Genomic DNA, 20,727 nt, shown 5'->3' with positions numbered 1-20,727 from the left:
TTTCAGAGATGTTCCTGGTCCCTGCACTCAATGAATACTTCTGAGGTTATCTTAAGTTCAATTGAGATACACTCTGTATGGTTTATTTTTGTGGAGGAGGGAGCATACCCAGTGGTGCTCAGGGCTCACTTCTGGCTTTCCATTCAGGGCTCACTCAAGAAGTGCTCTGGGGACCATCTGGGATGTTGGAGATTGAACCCAGTTAACTGCATGCAAAGCAAGTGCCCTTCCCACTGTACTATAGCTTTGGCCTATTCATATGTTTTATTTAAACTCTTTCTGGCTTCCCTCCTTCATACACTCCCTCTTTCCTTATTTTAGGGAAGTTGTTAAAATCTTACACTGCTCAAATAAAAGAATTTTCACACGGCTGACCTAGATCTGTGGGTTATAGCCCAGGAGCACAGGTCCAAGGAGCACTGAGTGACAAAGGTCAGCCAGGAATTCAGAGGCACAGCTTAGGTGTCGCCGCCAACCTTGCTTTCACCCACCACTGACACGATCTCGCTTGTCAGCTGATTAACTGGGAAGAGTTTTGACATGGTTTGCATGAGCTTGCTATTTTATCTCTTTAGCTGCAAAAATCTCTTTTCTTGTTCTTCCCTGTTTCTCCTTTCAAGCTCTGAGATTTGGACTCATAGCCAGGAGCCACAACAGGTGGTGAGCCTGAATCTTGGCACGAGGACTCTGGAGGGGTGGAGTATGGTGAGAGTCAGGCCACCAAGACATCAGAGACATTAGCCAGATCAGTTTCAAGGCCTCTGGTAACCTCTATGGCCAACTAAAGAACTCGCCAGAGACGCCTTCCTCCTGTAAGCATCCAAAGAGTGGCATTAGGAAATTTTAATGTCTCCTCTTGGAAGAGCCTGGCAAGCTCCCCGTGGCATATTCGATATGCCGAATACAGTAACAATAACAGGTCTCATTCCCCTGGCCCTGAAAAGAGCCTCCAATCATTGGGAAAAACGAGTAAGGAGAGGCTGCTAAAATCTCAGGGTGGGACGAATGGAGACGTTACTGGCGCCCGCTTGAGTAAATTGATGGACAGCGGGATGATAGAGATACAGTGATACAGTGAGCTCCCCTGGGGGCAGGGTTCCTTCTTCGTACACTCTCCCTGAGGTCCCAAAGGGTGTTTCTTTTCAGTACTGAGTGGGATGCAGTGTTAGCTCCAATGGTGGCTATTCCAACATGCCAGCTACTGACAGTAGTGATAAAACTCACTCCTAGGCATTCCACTGGACACCACAGGGCTCTCAGCGGTCATCGTGAAAGCAATACCTCAATTGATATTTGGCATAAATCTGCATAATCAAAGGCTGGGGGTGTGACTCAAAGCACTTGTCTTGCAGGTGTGAGGCCCTGGGTTCAACCCCACCACTGCAAAAGTAAATAAATAAATATGCATCCTAGGCTTCCCTTGGAGCTGCCATGAAATCAACGCATTCTGAATCAACGCAGGTGTGGACACGTCTAGGTTGGCTGGCCCAAGCAGCACACGGCTCCAATCTCCCACTCTGCAGGGAGGAGTCTGTGGCCAGCAGACTGGAGCTGCAGCCCCTTTAGGAAGGCCTGCCATCTTTCTCTGTGTAACCATGGTCTTTCTGTTCTATGGCTATTATAACTAGAGCCCAATTCTGCAGTCCGGTGTGAGGCTTCCCTGGCAAGCAGTTATGCGGACCCTGTCAGAACCACACTGCAGTCAGGGTGTGGCACCAGCTTCCTTCCTGCCCCTTTCACGAGGAGGGCGTCAGGCCTCTGCTGCATCTGCCGGCTCTCCCACCTCCCCTCTTCTTGCTCCCTTTGTCACTCATAAGTGTTCTCCTAAGAAACTCTTACTTTTGACATCCGTCTTGGCACCTGCTTCCAAAAGGACCCAAGCAAGCACTTTTTATTGTTGTTTTGAGACCACAGCCAGTAGTAAGGGGGGAGGGATTGTGACCCTCTGCTCTGTGATTGGGGAGGGGGCTGCTCTGAGCTGTATGTGGGAGCCAAGTTTGTCAGGGATCAAACGTGGGCCTCAATGATGTAAAGCAACTATCTTTCTGGTCCCCAAACAGGCACTTCTGAGCTTATCAACCCAGCTCACAGCATTTCTCATGAAAACTTTAGGCAACCTCTGGGAAGGAACTTAGCCTGAGCACAGGGAGGGAAGAGGCAATGTGGATGTACTAACGGGATCTTCAAAATCAGAGAAGTGAGTCAAAGCTCACCATTAGGCTCATCATGCAGATTTGTTTTCTGTCCTCTCTGTAGCCCAACCCCCAACCTTTCCCCAGGTCTATACTTCTTAACCTATGGAGGGAAATAGGGTCAATGAGAAGTCAGAAAAATATAGAAGAACCGCTTTATTCACCACTGTGAGTCCAGAGTCAGAGAGATAGCGCAAATACTAAGGCACATACCTTGCATGCAGTGACTCTGGTTTGATCCTCAGTACCATATCACATGATTCCCTGAGCACTGTCAGGAGGGTCCCGATTGCCACCATGGTGCCTTGGGTAAACTTTGGCACTGCAGGGCCGAGCAGCACCAGGTCTTCATACCCATTCACTGAACCACTGGCTGGGGTAGGTGAGAATCACAGGGAGGGGTCCCCAGGTCTCCTGAACACTGCTTGGAACAGGACCCTCGCCACCAACAATAATCCTGTGAATCAAAAGGGCCTAAATATCACCTATTGGAAGTCCATGTGCCAACACCAACAGTCGAGCACAGAGGTGGGAGAAAGTTTTCCTTTGCTCATCAGGATGAGTTCAGTATACTGGGAGCCCCAGAGGGATCAGTGTGTCTGGGAATCTCAGCAAAACAGCATGTGAGGATCACTCTGGGGGAACAGGTAATAGAACAGCCAATAGCCTTGCGTGTGACTCACTGGGTTCAATCCCCAGCACTCCATGTGTTCCCCAGACTCCCACTAGAAGGGATCCCTAAGCACAGAGCCAAAAGCAAGTCCTGAGCACAGACCCATGTGGCCCAAACTTCTCCCCCTCAAAATAGAGAAGCGGGGGCTGGACCTATAATACAGCAGGTAGGGTGTTTGCCTTGCACACAGCCAACCTGGGTTCAATCCCCAGCATCCCACATGGTCCACCGAACACTGCCAGTAGTAATTTCTGAGTACAGAAAACCAGGAATAATCTCTGAATATCACTGGGTGTAGCCCCAAAACAAACAAAGAGAAAGAGAGAGTGAATGAGAAAGAGAGAAAAAAAATCACCTGGACCCCCCAGAAATTAGGTTCTATGTATGTCTCATAGAACTTGGATCTTTTACTGACATGTAGAGCCAAGAATGTGCAAAAATGATACACAAATTTGAATCCCAGACATCCAGAGTTAAAAGGAACTATCAAGGGGCTGGAGCAATAGCACAGCGGGTAGGGCGTTTGCCTTGCACGCAGCCGACCCGGGTTCGAATCCCAGCATCCCATATGGTCCCCTGAGCACTGCCAGGAGTAATTCCTGAGTGTAGAACCAGGAGTAACCCCTGTGCATTGCCGGGTGTGGCCCAAAAAGCAAAAAAAAAAAAAAAAGGAATTATCAAGTCATCTGTTCTGCTGGCTTTCAAATTAGGTTTGCAGAATTCTCAAGGTCCTCGTGAGAATATGTCTACCAGTGAAATAAAAATGGATGGTAGTTCAATAAAGGGAGAGGTTAATTTGGTGTAACAGGGAAGGAATTGTACAGATGAGCTAAGCAGGCTAGGTCAGACGGCTGTTGAGCGGAGGAGCTGGGTGGGTACCATGAATTCCCAACATCATCTGCACCTTCACGTGGGGCTTTGGCTGTTAGCTATGTAATGTGGTAAGTGTGAGCAAATTCCTGAGGATGGGAGGAATTTTGGCATCTTGGAATATGTTTGCGTCTATATTCCTAGGAGAGGAACAGATTGTAATCGGCTCCTTTTGGATGCAACTGGATTGTGCTAAACAAGTATGCTCTTCCCAGAGTCTGGGTTTTATTACTTTTATTTCCTCAGGCTCACAAGTCAGCCAGGTCCGAGATGCCAATAGAAAGACCTATGGGAGGAATATGTTTGCTTCCAATTTAGACTAAGAACAGCCACACCCCACAGTACAAAACCTCTGTAAGTTTCCACTGCCCTGCAGCCATATAAAGGCAACATTTCAGGATTTCTAAAGGATGCTGAATATTCTCCTAAGAACGAATTCCATACCAAATGCTTTGGGGAATGTTCTATATTATAATCTCGTCTTGGCGATTCATGTTACACATAAATGTTTCTGAAGAACCCTGTAAAAGATGACTCCCTGGCCCGATCCACTGTTCTGCAGACTTGCTTACTGGTGGGAATATTTAGTCATGGGCTATGAACATCCTGCAGAACACACTTGGGAAATACTAAGGTGAAGACTATTGGCTGAGAACAAAGGAGGTCTGGACTGTGGTCCTGGTTCTGTTACTAACTTGCATTTTCCCCTCTTTGAACTTGAGTTTCCTCCTCTACAAACGAGGGTTAGACACAATGTTCAGGAGAGGAAGAGGTTGACGCTTACTTGCTCTGACACATTGTTAGACCCTGTGCTTTCAATGCCTCCACACGACCCGGGAGATAGCACAGCAGGTAAGGCATGTGCCTTGTATGCAGCAGACCCAGGCTTGATCCCCAGCATCCCATATGGTGCCCCAACCCCCATTAAGAGTGACTCTTGAGGGCAGATCCAGAAACACCACCAGCTGTGGCCCCAAAACCAAAATATAAAATAAAATATTTTTTAAAAGTCTCCATGCTAGGCTGAGTCCACTTCTGTGACCATCTTAAAATTCCTACATTTTCTTTCATTTCCTTTTCTTTCCTTTTCTTCAAATTTTGGTGGGGCTTGGGCCACACCCAGCAGTGTTCAACACTTACTCCTACTCCTTGTTGTGCGCTCAAGAATTATTGCTAACAGGGCTCAGGGGACTATCTGGGCTGCCAGGGATCAAATCCAGGTCAGCAGTATGCAAGGCAAATGCCCTACCCACTGTACTATCTTTCCAACCCCCTTTGCCTAATCTTTTCAAATAAGAAGCCTCATGGCTTTTTGGTTTTTTTTTTTTTTGGTTTTGGGGTCACACCCGGCGATGCACAGGGGTTACTTTTGGCGCATGCACTCAGGAATTACACCTGGTGGTACTCAGGGGACCATATGGCACGCCGGGAATCTCGAACCTGGGTCGGCCGCATGCAAGGCAAACACCCTACCCGCTGTGCTATTGCTTCAGCCCCTATGCTTTTATTTTGTACTGAGCCCCACAAATTATGTAATTGATTTTGAGCAGTTAAAAATAGAAAGCTATTTTTAAAAAACTGTTTTGAATCACCATGAGTTATACCATTACAAAGTTGTTCCTGGGTTTCAGTCATACAATGTTCCAACACCCATCCCTTCACCAGTGCACATTTCCTGACACCAATACTCCTGGTTTCACTTCCACACCTACCCCCTCCAAACCTGCCTTTATGGCAGACACCTCTCTGTCTCTCTCTGTCTCTCTCTGTCTCTGTCTCTCTCCTTTTTCCCCTTTAGGCACTGTGGTTTCAATACTGTTACTGAAAGGGTATCATACATATCACTTTATCTCCTTTCAGCACCCAGGTCTTGTCCAGAGCAATAATTTCCAACTGATAGAAAGATTATTGTCTATAATGTTATGTCTCACCTTCACATCAGAGTTTTGAAAAATGTTACATGTTTGGTGATGCATGTATGTGAAAGATGAGACTTGAAGAGCTTGAATAACTGGCTCTATGCGGTAGGGAGTCAACAGCAAGGCCTGGACTGGTTTCCCATCCTTTTGGTTCTAAAGCTTTTGCTTTCGCCAACTAGACCAGCTGCCAGTCAAGCATTCTGTGATGCTAAGATGCTTTTGTTCTTCAAATTGCTACTAGATCTGGGGCTGGAACAATAGCACAGTGGGAGTGGGTAGAGTGTTTGCCTTGCACGCTGCCGACCTGGGTTCGATTCCCAGCATCCCATATGGTCCCTTGAGCACCGCCAGGAGTAATTCCTGAGTGCAGAACCAGGAGTAACTCTTGTGCATCGCCAGGTATGACCCAAAAAGCAAAAAACAAAAACAAAAACAAAAAAAAATTGCTACTAGATCTATTACACTGTGCTAGTACCAGAATAACTTTATTAATATTATTCATTATCAGAGTCTAGATCAGGCCTCCTGGATTAATAAGTGAGGAACTAGATACCAGGGAATGAATGTCTATAGAAGTTAGACAAACCTGGAGTCCAGCCAGTCTAGTTTTATTACTTATTGGCCACATGACCTTGGGTAAGGAATTTAAATCACTTGACTTCTCAGTCTACCTCAGAGGCATACTGTGAGGATTAAATGAAACAATGCACTTGGGCTAGAGGGGTAGCACAGTAGTTTAGACACTTGCATTGCATGCAGCCAAACCCTGTTCAAATCTCCAGCATTGGACTAGAGAAATAGTACAGTGATGTTAATACAATATTAATAGTATTAACAAAGTTATTCTGGACACTTGCCTTGCATGCAGCAAACCTGGGTTCAAATCTTGGCACCACATTAGGTTCCCAGAGCCCTACCAGGGCTACCCATGAGCACAAATTTCCAAAATCTCCGAGCACTGCCAAAGGCCACACCTGAGCATAGAACTAGGAGTAACCCCTAAGCACCACTGGATGTGCTACCCCTCAAAAGATGCCCACAATTAAAATCATTAAAAAATAAAATAAAAAAAAAAGAAAAAAAAAAGTTAAAGGGGCTGGAGTGATAGCACAGCAGGTAGGGCGTTTGCTTTGCACGCGGCCGACCCGGGTTCTATTCCCAGCACCCCATATGGTCCCCTGAGCACCGCCAGGGGCAATTCCTGAGTGCAGAGCCAGGAGTAACCCTATGCATCGCCAGGTGTGACCCCCCCCCAAAAAAAAAAGAAAATAAATGAGGGACTAGAGCGATAGCACAGTGGTAGGGCGTTTGCTTTACATGTGGCTGACCTGGGTTTGATTCCCAGCATCCCATATGGTTCCCCAAGCATCGCCAGGAGTAATTCCTGAGTGAAGAGCCAGGAGTGACCCCTGAGCATCGCCGGGTGTGATCCAATAAAGCAAAAATTAATTAATTAATTAATTAATTAAATCACTGTCACTGTCATCCCGTTGCTCATCGATTTGTTCGAGCGGGCACTAGTAACGTCTCTCATTGAGAGACTTATTGCTACTGTTTTTGGCATATCCAATATGCATGGGTAGCTTACCAGGCTCTGCTGTACGGGCTCGATACTCTCGTTAGCTTGCTGGGCTCTCCAAGAGGGGCGGAGGAATCGAACTCAGGTCGGCCCCGTGAAAGGCAAATGCCCTACCTGCTGTGCTATCGCTCCAGTAAATAAAATGAAGTATTGCATTGCTTAACTCCTCAGTAACTTCTTAAAAGACTCCTATTTTATGTTCTGTCTCAATAATTTTCCTTCTGGCAGAGGGCATGATTATATAAACCTTTGAATGCAACTGGTTTATTCTCAACAGGTTTATTCTTCCTGAAGTCTGCTTCTCATTATGTTTTATATCCTCAGGCTCATTAAGTCAAAAGTCAAGCCAGACAAGATTTTCAATTGCGATAGCAGAACTTCAAATACTGGAACCCTCTTGCTTTGTTCCATAACAAGGGCAATAACATTTTTTCTTAACATTTTTATCATTCAAATCAAATGAAATTGATTTTCCCTCCTTCTGCTGTGTTGATGGGTCAACCAACTTCAGAGTTTTTGTGGGGGATGCAAAAATCCCAGGTTTACCCAATCTAGAATTCTCGGTCAGCCCACTGTCATGGCTCATTGTGCAGACAGGTGTGGTCCAGTCCAATGTCCATAGCCCCAGTGCTCAAGGAGTCTCCATCTGTACTAAACCTGACCACCAGGGACCAGAGCGAGGCTTCCAAGACCATTGGTTAGTGTTTGTGGTCCAGGCCCTGCTGCCATCACAGTCAGAGATGCAAAGAGTCTCCTGGGAGAAACCTACAGGCACTTCCCAGCTACCTGCTCTCTTCCTGGCTTCATAAAATTCAACTCTTTCCTTTATTCCTCAGTGCCTCCCCCTCCCTAATAACTCACTCTGCTCTTCAAGAATGTCTGGCTTGACTAATCTCGGAAGAGATGCTAAGCAGACGAAACTCCCAGGTATACTGGTCTCCAGGCTGAAAACTCTGGGACCTTCTCAGAGTTGGGGTGGGCAGCCCCCCCAAGTCCCACCACACCTCATAGCCTATAGCATATAAATAGCCCAGCCTCACAACTTCAGGACTAATCTCAAAGGACACCAACCCAAAGAATTGGCCCATTTCCACACTCTTGTAGACACCTCCAAATTTCACAATACTGACAGCTCAGTCACAATACTGACTCTTCACATTCCTGGAGCGAGCAGATACCATTGGGCTACACTAGCATGCAACAGGGACGAATGGAGACATTACTGGCGCCCGCTCAAGTAAATAGAAAATCAACAGGATGACAAGTGACAAGTGACAGCCCAGCAGGAGTGACAGACCAGTAGAAGTACAATAAATTAGATGGGAAAGTTACATAGAAGCCAATTATACTCAATAAGCAAAAACAATAACACAGAAGGCTCAGATAGCACCACACAGCTCCGTAAATCCTCAGACAATGACTTCAATGACACCAATGTGAGACATGACAATTTTCACAATTTTTCTTTTTCTGAACCATTCTTTGATGATTCCATTTGCCATTTTGTTGTAAGAAGCTATCTAAAGTCAATTATTTTGTGCCTGCTAAGGAGACAGGCTTGAGGGTGGGAAACCAGGGATATTGGTGGAGGGAAGAGCACATTGGTGGTGGGGTTGGTGTTGGAGCACTGAATGCCTAAAACAACCATATTATGAACAGCTTTGTAAACCACAGTGTTTAAATAAAGTTTTAAAAAATATTTTAATGAATATCTATGTTGGTGGGCTGGAGCAATATGGCATAGATAATGTGTTTACTTCTCATGCAGCCAAGATGGGTTCAATCCCCAGCACCCCACGTGGTTTCCCAAGTCTGCCAGGAGTGATCCCTGAATGCAGAGCCAGGACTAAGCCCTGGGAACTGCAGGATGTGGCCCTAAAATAAAACAAACAAATAAAAAAGAATATGTTGGGAAAAGACATTTTAATGTTTTCTTTTCTTTAACCTGCAAAGTGCTAACCAACACTTAAAAATGGTTGCAGAGCAGGCCAGGTATGTGTCTCAGCAGTAAGAAGTGGCCTTGGGTTTCATCCCTGGCACTGCAAATCAAATAAAACTGAAAGGACCCCTAGTCGCAACTAAATCTGTTTGACTTAACTTGGTTACAATGAGGGGAGCAGGGATGGGGTGGGAGTAGGGAAGTAAAATAACAGGGTAGACAAATCATGGTGCTAGTTCTCTGCATTTCTAAGTCAGACTTGTCATGGCTAACTTCAGAACTTTACAGTTCCATTCTTCAGAACTCCTTGTGAACTTGAGAGCAACAGTGAAAAACACAGACTCTGGCTGCCTTGATTCATGGGAATACTTTTCTATGGAATGGCACGGAGAACTCAGTGATGGGGTATTGGAATTGGTTAGGATTCTGACGCCCATGGGACAGGTCAAGAAAAGGACCAATGGGTTTTTCCTCTATTATGGGCATTGGTACTAAGTACGGCCAGGACAAGGATAATCTGGCTGTAAGCAGCAGAGCTGGTAGACCTGTAATGCCAGACCCTCTAGTGGCTAGTTCTAGAATAGCAAGTCTCTACCAGTGCCCGGCTGCTTTTGATTTAGCTGGAGCCATGAACTGCCTCCATCCATATTGGGTTATTCCATGCTCATATCATTACTTTCTCTGACTTTGGAACGGGCTCTGTGGAGGCAACACAGTTCTTCAGGGAGAGTGTTCTGTTTGGAAACAGACTAGTGGGGTGTTTCCCACTAGTCTGGGCTGGAGGCGGGGGAGGATGCCCACCCAGAGATTTCAGCCTGGAGATCAGTCTACCTGGGGAGTTTCGTCGACTTGGCATCTCTTCTGAGATTAGTCAACCCAGGCATTCTTGGAATGAGCCAGAAGGAGAGGCTAATTCATGGTGTTTTTTACCACTCAAGTGTTAAGGAGTCTAATGGGAGCCTGGGTCTGAGAGGACCCCTCAGAGTGATCCAAATTGATGCAATGGAAGTAGACCATTGTATTACTGTATCTGTGATCACTGGTTGTGAGCTGTCTCCAGGGAAGGATATAACTTTCGTGAGATGGTGCCTGTGGCCCAGATGAGATTCAATGGCTTGCTGTTAGCAGTCAGTAGCCAGCCTGGCTAGCAGCTAAGTGATGATGTGTTGGTCCAGATCTGGACAGAGCACCGCACCTCTCTCCACTCCTGGGAGTCTGTAATCACATTGGTGGGCCCCAAAGAACTTTGTACCTTTCTCTCGTTCAGTTGCTCTTTGATGCAGGAAAGAGAATTCTAGAAATAAAGATAAATTTTAACACAGATTCATGAGCCTGCTCTCAGGAAGTCACCTAGATAATCCTGGCTCGGGGTGAGCCAGCTGGTTCCATAATTAACCCTTAGCCATTTCTTTTACAAAATACTCTCACATTCACTTTGTTTCTCATGCTCAGGTGATGCTCATCACCTAAAATGGCGCTTATGACAACTGGGGACGCTCCTGGTGGTGTTCAGGGGACCAGGTTCAGTTGAACCCAGGTTCTGACACACACAAGGCAAGTGCTTGACTGCTAAGCTTCATTGCTGGTCTTGCATTCATGTTTTAATTGAATCAACTGAACCAAACTCTTTGTCAAATGACATAAGAAGATGGAATACTGGCAAGGTGGGAAGTACCATAGACATGGGAGAAGTTACACAGTGCACACTCAGGGATAATGTTGATACATTCCACCAAAACACACTTTAGCATCCAATTTATGGTCCCATATGGTCCCCTGAGCACTGCCAGAAATAACCACTGAGCATCACTAGGTATGATAGGAATTTAATATTTGCTTACTGGATTGAATCCAGGGGACTCATACATGTGACACATGTGCTTTACCACTGATCCTGTCGCCCAAATTCTTCTTCTTCTTCTTCTTCTTCTTCTTCTTCTTCTCTTCTTCTTCTTCTTCTTCTTCTTCTTCTTCTTCTTCTTCTTCTTCTTCTTCTTCTTCTTCTTCTTCTTCTTCTTCTCTTCTTCTTCTTCTTCTTCTTCTTCTTCTTCTCTTCTTCTTCTTCTTCTTCTTCTTCTTCTCTTCTCTTCTTCTTCTTCTTTCTTCTTCTTCTTCTTCTCTTCTTCTTCTTCTTCTTCTTCTTCTTCTTCTTCTTCTTCTTCTTCTTCTTCTTCCTTCTTCTTCTTCTTCTTCTTCTTCTTCTTCTTCTTCTTCTTCTTCTTCTTCTTCTTCTTCTTCTTCTTTCTTCTTCTTCTTCTCTTCTTCTTCTTCTTCTTCTTCTTCTTCTTCTTCTTCTTCTTCTTCTTCTTCTTCTTCTTCCTTCTTCTTCTTCTTCTTCCTTCTTCTTCTTCTTCTTCTTCTTCTTCTTCTTCTTCTTCTTCTCTTCTTCTTCCTTCTTCTTCTTCTTCTTCTTCTTCTTCTTCTTCTTCTTCTTCTTCTTCTTCTTCTTCTCTTCTTCTTCTTCTTCTTCTTCTTCTTCTTCTTTCTTCTTCTTCTTCTTCTTCTTCTTCTTCTTCTTCTTCTTCTTTCTTCTTCTTCTCCTTATTCTCCTTCTCCTTCTCCTCCTTCTCCTTCTCCTTCTCCTTATCCTCCTCCTCCTCCTTCTCCTTCTCCTTCTCCTCCTCTCCTCCTCCTTCTCATCCTCCTTCTCATCCTCCTCCTTCCCCTTCTTCTCCTCCTCCTCCTTCCCCTTATCCTCCTCCTCCTCCTTCTCCTCCTCCTTCTCCTCCTCCTCCTCCTCCTTCTCCTTCTCCTTCTCCTTCTTCTTTTCCTCCTTCTTCTCCTCCTTCTCCTTCTTCTCCTCCTTCTTCTCCTCCTTCTTCTCCTTCTCCTTCTCCTTCTTCTTCTCCTCCTTCTTCTCCTCCTTCTTCTCCTTCTTCTCCTCCTTCTCCCTTCTCCCTTCTCCCTTCTTCCTTCTTCCTTCTTCCTTCTTTTCTTCACTGGCACTCCCCTAACCATGATTCCAGCTCACCCAACCCAAATTATAGTTATTTATAGGTAGAAGAAATGAAGTCGATAGGTAATCTTGCCCATCAAGGCAAAGAATACACCTAGTTATCTTGTTTGCTGCTATATTCTTAGCACCAAATATACTGCCTGACATGTACAATTTTGATTAATATTGTTGAAGAAATAAATGATAAACCAAGAGCAGGACTATTAGCCAAAGGCTGTGTTGCATAGCTCTGAGATGAGTCTGAACGATTTTCTAGCTGGAAAAGCTACACCAATATGTCAGTTTTTAAAAACTCAACCTTCCTCATAATCTTACAGCATATTCTGTGCAAGCCCCCTTCACTGTGGAGAGTCAGTTCCTAGGAACTCGGAGCTCAAGCCAACCAGGGCAGGTTGGCTGTGCCTGTCCAAGCAGAGTCCCCAGAAGCCACTTTCTTCCACAATCCAAAATCACTGCCACACCCGCAGCCTGACTCCACTGTCTCAGGATGAACCTCACCAAGATATAATCTGCTGAAAATTGTGTAATGTGGATCTATGTACACCAACAGTCTTGGCTCAGAATCACAGAGGCAAGTCCCAGAAGACACCACAGCGCCAGAGATCTCTCTGGGCCCCAAACCGGGCCAGTTTCACTGGGGCACCCCAGATGGAGCAGGTGCAGTCTCCCCGCCTACTCCAGATGGAATCCCGGTGACCAAGAGCTTCCACAAGCAAGGCCCTGGGTATGTGGGTTCTAGGATTAAATCTCCAGGCTACATGGTGGCAGAGGACCCGGGCTGTCCCTCCCCTGGTCCTGCCCACCCAGAAGACTGACTGTTATGCCTACAATTTGCCTCCAGGCGCCATTTTAACATGCCAACAGCCCTGACTCAGAGACTCCCATTGAATCCCAAAATGAATTAGTGTCAAACAGAGATGTCTCTGGAACCCAACAATTTACAATCTAGAAATTTACATTTACAGTTTCGGCTGCGTGAGCTCTCATGATATTCAAAATGAGCAATGGAAAATAAATTATCTGGCATCTGCCCCTGGCATGTAGGCTTGAATGGTGGTGAGAAAATTCAAGCAAAACATAATGCTCCAAAACAGAGAGAGAGTATTGGGGAAATTGTCTACCATAGAGGCAGGGTGAGGACTGGGATGAGGAGGGGGGTGGGGATACTGGGGACATTGCTGGTGGAAAATGTGCACAGTGGAGGGATGGGTGTTCCATCATCGTATGGTTGAATCTCAAACATGAAAGTTTTGTAACTCTATCTCACAGTGATACAATAAAATAAAAATGTAATGTGGAGTTCATGCCAAATTCAATCAGCTTAATCAATGACTGAATAAAAGCAGTACTCCTAATTATTTAAAAAAAGGAAAGAAATAAAGACATCTCCCCCTAAAGCTGACCCAATTGTCTTATGAGCAGAGTGGCAATGCCCTTTCTTGTCTTAGCAACATCTTGATTGGGGAGTGGAAAGGTAGAAAGAATTGGGCAAGAATAGAATTATGAGGAGTCTGTTACTTGATTCCTGGGAGAAGAGAGAGGACCACCCCAGACTGTCCTGAAAGATCAGGAGGGTTTGGTCTTGAGGCAGAATCTACTATGACCTTCAAACCAGCTGCAGTGGGGGATCCTGGTCTTTGGTCTAACTTCATCGGTATTAAAATCTAGGCAACCTCATGGATTCATTGAAGGTAAGATAAGTTATTCACCTTGGTTTCTTACCTAATATATATAACAGGGACCAACTCCAACTTACCTCTTGAAAGAGTGAAATAAGGTCACATGCAAACTGAGTAGCCCCAAGCCTGGCAGAGATTGGTGGCTTATCAAATACTAGTTTTTCCTTCCACTTTCTTTCATGTCCACTACTTCGGACTCTCCTGTTACCAGGATCTCATTCTCTATCACAGTTTTTAAAAGTTTTTTTAAATATTATATAGCCCTGTGATTTATCAAGTTAATCATAAAACAGTTATTTCGGGCATGCAGTGATCCAACACCAATCCCACCACCATGTGACCTTCTTTCTAACAGTGTCCCCAGGTTCCTACTCAACTCCAAGCCTGTCCCCATAGCAGGCCCAGAATTATTTACTTTTTTTTTTTTTTGCTTTTTGGGTCACACCTGGCAATGCACAGGGGTTGCTCCTGGCTTTGCACTCAGGAATTACTCCTGGCGGTGCCCAGGGGGCCATATGGGATGCTGGGAATAGAACCCGGGTCGGCCGCGTGCAAAGCAAACGCCCTACCTGCTGTGCTATCACTCCAGACCCCAAAATGATTTACTTTATACTACTTGTTACAAAACAACGGCAAATGGAATTAGCAGAAAACAGATAGTAAAAGTCAATTTGTGATTACTGTTATGATATCTCACAATGGTGTTACTAAGTCATTGCCTAAGAATCTACGAGGCTGGTTGGTTCTGCTTGTGTTATTTCTTGTTGGTTCTTCTGTGTTATTGCTTAGGCTCTTGAGCATGGTGGGCTTCTACTCAACTTTCTCATTGGATTTGTTGTGGTTCTTCTGGGCTGACAGCACTATGAAATTTGGAGGCTCCAGGAGCTATGGAGCTGGAACTATTTGGTGACTTAGTGGCTTGATGTGTTGGGTTGTGTAGCTGGGCAACTTCTCTGTTGGAGGGTGCTGGTGTGATTGTGGGCTGCTGTGCCTTCAGGCAAGTAGGGGAACCTGCCTACCCCCATTCTGAGAAGACCTCAGAGTTATCAGTCTGGATAACCTGGGGAGATTCAGCAACGCCCTGTTCCTTTTGAGATTAGTTGTGGAGCTGGACCATTTCTCTGCTGGTCGATATGGGTGGGGGTTTCTGGGCTTTCTGAAGGCAGGAATCTGCATGTCCCCATTCCAGAGTTTTCAGCCCATAGACAGGCCCCACCTAGGAAGATTCAGCTGCTTGCCGTTCTTAACTCTATCATAGTTTACCCACAGCAAGGATGCTTCTCTGCTCTCACTCACGTCAGGTTCTTGGCTTCTTAGTGGCACCTGAAAACGGAGCATCAGAACCTTCCTAAGGAAGCAGGCAGTTACTAATCTCCATCTGAAACCTCTATCGGGCTTAACGTCCTCCCACTACTCTGGTCCGATGGTTTTTAGCCTTTCTATTCCCAGAGAAAGGTGAAAATAGGAGAAATATTTTGTGAATATCACTACAGAAGAAATACAAAGCAGCATTTATGCTAGAGAGAGAGTGCTACAGGCCGTGTGCCTGCTCTGCCCAGTGACGGCCCTCTTGGCACTGCACCCCGAGTTCCTCCCCAAAGGCGTCACACATAGCTAGGGTTGTGGCGCAGGGAAAGCACAAGTCTCTTACATGCAGGGTCCCGGGTTCAATGCTTGACACAAAGATAATAATATTAACAGTCATTACTGATAATACTATTTTGCATATTCATTTATTTTTCTGGATTGGGGGGGGTGGTAGGGTCATACCTGTCAGTGCTCAGGAGTTACTTCAAGTTCTATGCTCAGGGGGACCTTGCAGTGTGGTCAGGGATCAACCCGGGCCTGCTGCTCACAAAGCATACATACCCGCCAGTTCAGCCGTCTCTCTGGCTTTGTCTGTTCATTTAAAAAATCTAATTTTAGAAAATCAGAATTCTACAGTTAGGGGTCGGAGAGATAGCACAATGAGTAAAGCATGTACTTGCACACAGCCAGCCTGGGCTCAACCTCAACACCCCGGATGTTCCCCTGAGCATCTACAGGGGTTATCCCTGAGCACAGAGCCAGGAATAAGCCTAAGCACAACTTAGTGTAACTCCATAACAACCACAACAAAATTAATTGGTAAAAAATAAAATAAATTCTACAGTTAAGCATTTAAATTGACAGTGGTCAGGAATATAGGTCAGCAGTAGAGCATTGGCTCTGATAGGTGAGGTACTAATTTCCACCCCCGGCACAGCAACACACACACACACACACACACACACACACACACACCCTTAATGCTGAGGAAAATAAAATGGGCATTAGCCTCCTCCCCCCATCCCACCCCCAAAAGCACTATCAATAGAATTTCTTTGTTTTGTTTTTGGTCCATGTCTGAGAGTGCTCAGGATTTACTCCTGATGATGTTTGAGGACCATATGGGATGCCAGGAATCAAACCTGGGTGGGCCACATGCAACACACATGCCCGACCCACTGTAGGGCATTCTTTGGCCCTAACAACAGAACTTCTTGAACTTTTGCAATCACTGTATCACTGTCATCCCATTGTTCATTGATTTGCTTGAGCAGGCGCCAGTAACGTCTTCATTCATCCTAGCCCTAAGATTTTAGCAGCCTTTCTTACTCATCCTTCCCAATGGTGCAGCACTGGAGGCTCTTTCAGGGTCAGGGGAATGAGACCCATCATTGTTACTGTTTTTGGCATATCAAATATGCCACGGGGAGCTTACCAGGCTCTGCTGTGCGGGCAGAAAACTCTTGGTAGCTTGCCGGGTTCTCTGAGAGGGAGAACTAGACAATAAGAGGTCGTGAGGCTGCAAATGAGGCCGCGTGCTTCCAGGAGCTTTGTTTTATAGAACTTTTGCAAAGCAGTGTTTAATTCAAACTGTGTGTATCAAACGAAGCCTATGTTTCACCACCCACTGTTGCAGGCAGCACTGTCCCCAAATAATCCAGGATGATGACCATGTGTCCAGTGGTTATGGCAATTTTTTCTTGGACTTGCAGGAAATTGTGGTTCTGCCCTTGTCTACGGCCCAGCAGTTTTCAGGGGTGATTGTCTTGTCATCCCTGCCCCCCCACCAGGGGGCCACACAGCCACATGGCTGACAGCTATGGGAACCAAAATATTAGGAGACTTCCTCAGGGCCATCATTCTGCTATGTGGCCTAAGCCCATCCTGGGTGGCAGCTCCTGGGGGCATAGTGCCTAGGATGCCCTGGCCCAAGACACACAGGGTTTGCTCTTTCTGGCCAATCACTTTGGGTCTCGTCTCTCCCTGCAGGCTGCCCTGGGAAGTGCCCCCTCAGTAAGCACCCAGATAGGTTCCATCCAACATCAACACACTACATTTCCCATTCATCTTAGGGGCCTACTCAGATCCCTACTGTCTGGAGTTGGGGTCCAGGAGCTGATATTAAGTTGAGGAGCTGCTGGGACTAGATGAGAAATTTGTGGGCTCTGTGAAAGGCATGGTAAAGAGCTAAACAGGTTACTGTGAGAGTTTGTTTTGCATGTTTTGAGCGGGGGGGGGGGGGGTTGTGGAAAAATCCTGGAAGTGTTCATGGATTACTCCTGGCTCTGCTTTGGGGTCATTTCTGGAGGGGTTAAGGGGGAGCTTGGGATGGAACCCAGGTTAGCTGTGTTCAAGACAAAAATCCTACCTATTGTGAGTTTTAAAAACTGCATGAAACCATAATGCTCCCCAAAAGAGAGAAAGAATGAGAGTGAGAGAGAAACAGAGAGAGAGAAAGAGAGAGAGAGAAAGAGAGAGAGAGAGAAGGAAACCTGGGGGAGGTATGATGGGGACTTTGGTGGTGACAAATGTATACTGGTGAAGGGTTGGGTCTTGGAACATTACTTGACTGAAACCCAATCATGAACAACTTTGTAACTGTGTTTCTCACAGTGATTCAATAAAAAATTAAGTAACTAAAAGCTGCATGAGTTAGTATGTGTAAGATGCTTAAATGACTGCCTGGCGCATGATAAATATCCTTAAGCAGTAAGGTATATTTCTTTGATCATTTTTGTTTTCTTGTGTGTTACAAGTGCACCCAGATAAATGCTTAAGCACTGAGCACTGTCGTCCCATTCTTACAGATTTCCTCGAGTGGGCACCAGTAGCGTCTCCATTGTGAGACTTGTTATTGTTTTTGGCATATCGAATACGCCACAGGTAGCTTGCCAGGCTCTGCCATGCGGGAGAGATACTCTTGGTAGCTTGCCGGGCTCTCCGAGAGAGACGGAGGACTCAAACCCGGGTTGGCTACATGCAAGGCAAATGTCCTACCTGCTGTGCTATCGCTCCAGCCATAAATAAATGCTTAGTACATAATGCTTAGTACTCAATAAATACTGGTGAAGTGGGTGATTATTGATTGTTTAGTGTTGAGGGCTGAAGGCAATGTGTGGGCTCTGACCAGCAGAGGGCAGAAGCAGCACAGACAATAGGTGCTGATGGATCGGTAGCCAGTGCAAACTCAGACAACTGGGATGGGGAACATCCAAAGGACCAAGGGCAATAACTGCATCAGAGACAATTAGAACGTTGAAACGATCCCGTCTCCAAATCCTGAATGGTATTTAACACCAGAGTGCCAGGAAGAGTCTCTTGCCCCTGCGCCATTTTTCAATCACCCCTCAAACCTGCATCGATAGCAGGCCCACAATTACTTATTCTATATTAATTTCCACCAAATCACTTATTGAATGATTAAAAACAAAACACTTCAGTAAAAAAATGTGAAAATTGCATCTCACCATGGGGACATTAAGTTCTTGTCTGAGAGTTTGCACACTCCAGAAAATCTAGAATATCTAACTGACCATCTGACCAGAGGTAAGGCAGTGACTTTGGGGTATGGGAGTTGCTGCCAGGGCTTTGATAAGGCAGAAGCTGGCCCATTCCCCCTCCCAAGATTGCCCCAGGTGTCATAGCTGGGACTGGGTATCTGAGAATTTTTTGCTGGTAGTTGATCTCTTTTGAGATTTATTTATGCGTCTCTGGCAGAGTCTCTTGCCCCTGTGCCTGGCTGTCTTCACTGGGACCCCTTGAAGCGGGGTGGGTTGAGTTTCCCTCCCTGCCTCAAGCAGAGCCCCGGCAGCTAAAGACCTCTGATACCCAGCCACAGCCACGCTCAAGGCCCCTTTCCACACGTTCAGACAAGCCTCAGGCATGAAGGAACCGGCAGAGGAACCCAGGTGTGCGGGACCTGGGGCTGAGATCTCCAAGCCTGCTCAGATTGGGACTGGGCCTCTTCCACCTAGATCCCCCATTTTCCAGTAGCTAGGTGGTCACACCTAGAAACTGCCCCCAGCGCCGTGTAATCCCATCAATGGCCAACATCCAGAGACTATAAAACCAAGCTCCCAGAAGTGCACGGCCGAGACATCTCATAGCCTAGTTCTTCCTCTCGTTAGAACCTAACAAGCTACCAAGAGTTTTCCTGCCCGCACGGGAGAGCCTGGCAAGCTCCCCGTGGCGTATTCATATGCCAAATATAGTAACAATGATGGATCTCATTCTCCTTACCCTGAAAGAGCTTCTAATGTGGCACTGTTGGGGAAGACGAGTAAAGAGAGGCTGCTAAAATCTCAGGGCTAGGATGAACAGAGACGTTACTGGGCCCACTTGAGCAAATCAAGGTTCAACGGGATGATAGTGATAGTGATAGTGATGAAAATAATACCCAACGACAGTTAGAAAAAAGGACTAGGAGGACTGGTCCATGGTAGGAAGCGTGCCACAAAAGGGGAAGGGAGGGCAGTTAGGACAGAGAAGGGACCACTATAACAATGGTAGTTGGAAGTGGTCACTCTGAACAAGAACTAAGTGCTGAAAAGAGGTAAAATGATATGCACAATACTCTTTCAGTAACGGTGTTGCAAACCACAGTGCCATAAAGGGAAATAAGAGAGAGAGAAGAAAAGTGTCTGCCACAGAGGCAGGCTTCAGGGGCAGTGTTGGTGCCTAGCCAGGTCATTAACACGAGTCCTTGGACACTGCTCTGCAAGCAGGAAGCAGAACCAGGACCCCACTTTGAATTAGGTGGGCAAGCTGAAGCTTGTGAGCCTGATTGATCTGGAAAGGGTTAACAGGTCTTCCTACATCTGCCTTGGTCATACATTATCTCCTGGCAGCACAGAAAAGCACTGTAGCACTGTCACTGTCGCATTGTTGTCCCGTTGTTCATCGATTTGCTCAAGCGGGTACCAGTAACGCCTCCATTGTGAGACTTGTTATTACTGTTTTTGGCATATTGAATACTCCACAGAGAGCTTGCCAGGCTCTGCCATGTGGGCAGGATACTCTCAGTAGCTTGCCGGGCTCTCCATGAGGGACAGAGGAATCAACCCGGCAAACGCCCTACCCGCTGTGCTATTAGCACAGGAAAGCAGCCCTCTTAAACAGCTCTCCTGCTTATCCCAGACCCCAGTGGAGGAGGTCATGACGTATGGAGGCACAGATCCCGGTGCTCAACCTTGCATTCCTCCCCAGAGATTGTAGGCAGTTGCTTCATAGACATGACAAGGCAATGTATGCTTGGTGTCCTTGTGAGATATGTTTAGTCTGTGCCCCAACAGTCCTTGTTGATGATATTTTCTGCTTTGCTGAATTCTTTTTACAATAGTAAAGCAAATTAAAAGAGATCACAAAAAGCTCTTCTTCTCCACAGAGCCAGAGAGAGCTGTGGTCCTCCATGCTTCTACATTCCTCTCACCTGACTTGGCTCTGCGCCTCCAACAGACCAAGTATTCACACAACAGGGCGGGGTGGGGGGCAGGTGGGAGGGAAACTGGAAACATGAGTGGTGGGAAATATATACTGGTGAAGGGATGGGTGCTGGAAAATTGTATGACTGAAACCCAATCATTAACTTTACTCTGTGTATCTCACAGTGATTT

This window comes from Sorex araneus, chromosome 6 (assembly GCF_027595985.1).
Source record: "Sorex araneus isolate mSorAra2 chromosome 6, mSorAra2.pri, whole genome shotgun sequence".
NCBI lineage: Eukaryota > Metazoa > Chordata > Mammalia > Eulipotyphla > Soricidae > Sorex > Sorex araneus.
This window is presented reverse-complemented; position numbering follows the sequence as displayed.